This window comes from Bactrocera latifrons, unplaced genomic scaffold, assembly GCF_001853355.1.
Source record: "Bactrocera latifrons isolate USDA-ARS-PBARC rearing strain unplaced genomic scaffold, ASM185335v1 scaffold_446, whole genome shotgun sequence".
Taxonomy (NCBI): Eukaryota; Metazoa; Arthropoda; class Insecta; order Diptera; family Tephritidae; genus Bactrocera; species Bactrocera latifrons.
The window spans coordinates 128679-132063 of NW_017537097.1; the positions used below are offsets into that span (position 1 = coordinate 128679).

Sequence of the window (3385 nt, forward strand, 5' to 3'; positions counted from 1 at the left end):
ACATATGAAAAAGCATCTGTGGTTTAAAACTTGTGGTGGTTTACTAGAACTTTTCCAACTAATTTTGCTCTGAAGAAGTTTATSTAGCAACTTGAACGCTATGGAAATAAATAAAACCAAAGAATTACCGTTACGAAACCAAGTAAGTCGACGACATATAATACACAGAAGTTCATAAGATGTCAAATGCGATTTCGTTTTCACCCGAACTTAGTCCTTTTTTTACAATTGTTGTGTTATCAATCGATATATTAAGTCAGACGGAAATTAACAGTAACTATTTTAAAGAATTTTATATTGCAAACACTTCCAAAGGAAAAAGTCTGTGAAATTACTTAATCAAAACTATTTATGAGCAATTCTCTTGTGGTTTAACCAACGTCGGAGAACACAACGAAAATACAAAATTGAAGATATTCCAAGCACAAATGAAAACGGATCGTAAATGTGCGTCAAGTTGGAAATACTTTTAAGATACTAATACTCTTGGCTTCAGTACAAAAAATCCTATTTAGCAACCTTTTAGTATCGTTTCAGCAAAACAAAATTCATAAAACATTTTAAAACGGGTAAATAGACCCAAAACGCATTGTACTTATTTTAGCTAAAGTATATACTTGAAACGCTCTTCGGTAGCTTTTCATTTGAAGGAAATTAATAGACGGTTCATTCTCCACTTTTTAATTATACTCCATTTACGCAAAGTYCAACTAAAAATGAAGGTTAATCACAAATCTCTATCTCAATGCGTTTTGCTCTACCATTRACATATAATTTAATTAGTCGACCTTGACGAAATTGAAGTTATCTAAATGCACACCTAAGATCTGCCAATTAAGAGATTTATGTGAGATAGCCATTTTRAAATTGTAAATCTACTGTTTTTTGTAAACTGTTAAAATATCCCAATCAGCAAGCGTGCTCTGGTAGTAAACATAAGACAATTGAACATCAGAAAACAAATATTATTCCATTAACACACATTTACATATACATCTTTACGGTTAATGAGAATATGCTTGAAGTGTAACGTACTAGTGAACGCTTGAATCGCACACTCTTGGTGGAATTGTACGGTGGAATTGAACAGGCCGCCAACACGCCAACGTAAACAATGCAGTCGCAATAGACTTTCAAATGCAATCATATGGCACTGAGCTAAACAAGTGTTTGCCATATCAAACGATAAAATAATTTTGTAAAAGTTGGGAAGAGTGGAGGTGAGTTGGTGGGATGTAGTCGGTATAACAAAACAATTTTGCATCGCTTTTAAAGCTTAGTCGGACACCTAAACAATCGTAACAAAGCAAGCTGGCACTCATGAAGTATTCGTTGAAGTTGCTTACCAACGGAAATTGGTTAGACAAGCTCCACATATCGGAGGGTACCCGACGTACGCCAAAACAGTAATTCTATATATATCACAGMAGTTTCACATCAGCGGATATGATGGGATGGATGAAGAAGTGTTTCAGCTTAGCTTACGGTTAAACTGAATGTTCCTTTATTATCTAGGAGATGYAAATAAAAAGTTGTGTGAGTATTTTTTGTAATGATACCCATGTAAGCCTTGCAAAACATAGTATGTCCACAWATTACCTTCAAAAATCATGCGATTTTCAGGAGCTTCTTTTGAACTCAAAAGCATTTCTAGACATACATATRTACATACTTGTATAAACAGATTTTATTTGGCATTGTTCATTGCAATAGCTCTGAAATTAACGGGTGAACCAAGAAAATGTATTTTTTTTTTTTCAATAGCAGTGTGTTCACAGATCACGCGTRAGCCGTGTTATATTATTTTTGTTCAGTAGTGTCTGACATTTTATCRTGAAAAGACTTACCTCTGATCAATGTTTACAAATTGYTCAACTYTATTACRAAAATWTACGTTCTGTAAATAATGTGTTTCGGGTGCTTTGCTCAATTTATGCTTAACATAATCGGAGTACCTAGCGTACTAYTYGCCACACCATCATCCATCTTGAGACCYAGCTTTCATTATTGGATAATATTTGACCGAATAGACCATGTCYAATCTTGACAGGAGGCTTACAATGGCCATAGCTGCTTTAAGCAACTTTCCCTTCRKTGTCGTAASTCTTGAACACCAGATAGTTCAAAATCATTTTAWTAGTGGTTYAGACTAAGGGGRTGGACCTACTTCTCAGATGTTTTACCTTTGCTTTAAAAAAGCAAGTGGAAACTCTATTTGAATATTTAGGGAGCTTTATTAAAGCAAGCGCAAATAAGGCGGTAACCRCAAAGATTTAGCARCATCTTGTAAAAGTACACATGTAGAATCAAAGAAACAAATGTTAAKTAATCAGTTMAGAAATGTAGAAATTAATGCTAGGAAAATATAAAAATTACTAATTTGATACCTGTAAAACTTTTTAGCCACAAAATAAGTCTAGTAGATATCTACATATTGCAAATATGTACAAATACATTATTCATGACACATACTAAACTTTGCAATCTTTTCATTTTATGCTTTCAGCGGAAAACTTTAACACAACTAGCGCCCATAGAGCACAAAGGATTTTACAGAATTTCATAAGCCGCGTCCAAATTTTAAAAGTGTGAGTGCGATTGTGTTACGATAAAAGGTGATGCAGACAAAAATAACTAATAACTAGATATAAATTCGCCAGAAACCAGAAAGGTACAAGGCCAGAACGACTACTATAAAGCAAAGCAAACTGCGCTTGTGTAAATCATGTCCAACGAAAAGGCGACAAAAATCTAGAGGGAAAATTCATCATAATACACACGCCCACTTAAAATGCACGTATGCTTACATATGCGGCAATTTCTACGGCATTGAAATGATCGACTCACACAGGCTTTAGAGGTGGTAGAGGCGAGTTGCATGTCATCATCACTAGTGAAACTAGTTTTGCTGCTTTCGGCGGCTTGGTGGCCGACCTACAAGATAATTATTCACAACTTATCGGTACGACATCGGCCATTGATTGGTGCAATCAATCACTGCTACTGTATGGCATAAATAACTGTAGTATGTATATTTACAGTGAAATTAACGATACAATGGTGTAAGTACAAATTATAACAAAATCAAATTATAATTATTTCAGTCTGGAAAACTATTGACGAAATTATAATTAACAAACTTTGAATTATTCATGATCAGATTTTAACCAAAAATTTCATTACTCTACGCCTTATGTTAATATATTTGAAGTTTTTATCACACAGAGTATGAAATATTATATAAGCACCGTAAAGGGCTTCCAATTACAAAAAAATATATATTATTGTACGTAAAATGAAAATATTCCACGTAGACAGAAAATGAATGACTAACATTGCGATGTTATTAATTTTGAAAATACTTCATGATTAACCTTAAACCACC

General features: G+C 33.7%; 1 long non-coding RNA gene across 1 annotated transcript in view; it reads left to right on the forward strand.

Annotated features, from left to right (window-relative positions):
- LOC108973000 overlaps nt 1-3385 on the forward strand; it is a 27606-nt gene that overhangs the window by 11697 nt on the left and 12524 nt on the right. The window contains exon 2 of the long non-coding RNA XR_001993691.1: nt 2507-3062. This is a non-coding gene — a long non-coding RNA (uncharacterized LOC108973000). The remainder of the gene's footprint in view (nt 1-2506; nt 3063-3385) is intronic.